Below are 382 nucleotides of genomic sequence, written 5' to 3' on the forward strand. Positions count from 1 at the left end.
CGGAAGGAATGAGAGCGAGAAACAGACAGACAGTCAGACAGCAAGAAATCTGAGATTCATTTCATTCTTGCTGCGATTATATTACTGCACATCTAATAAAAATCTGACAGAAAAATTAGTTGATACGATTTCAGTTATTCAGCCTCCAGGATGGGGAAAAACACATTTTCTTTAGCGTATATTTACTAAAGAGAAAATCTAACCGGCCGTCTCTTTGTAGGGTAAACTAAACTTAATTTTCTTCATATTCAGGACGCTTAACAAATGTGGAAATACGACTGAAAAACGTTTTGTTTTAGTTGTAAAGCCATTAATACTTTCAACAATAATCATGAATTGCAACATTATCCAAAACCTTGTCTTACTGATACAGTGAATGCAG

This window comes from Penaeus monodon, chromosome 24, assembly GCF_015228065.2.
Source record: "Penaeus monodon isolate SGIC_2016 chromosome 24, NSTDA_Pmon_1, whole genome shotgun sequence".
NCBI classification, from domain to species: Eukaryota; Metazoa; Arthropoda; class Malacostraca; order Decapoda; family Penaeidae; genus Penaeus; species Penaeus monodon.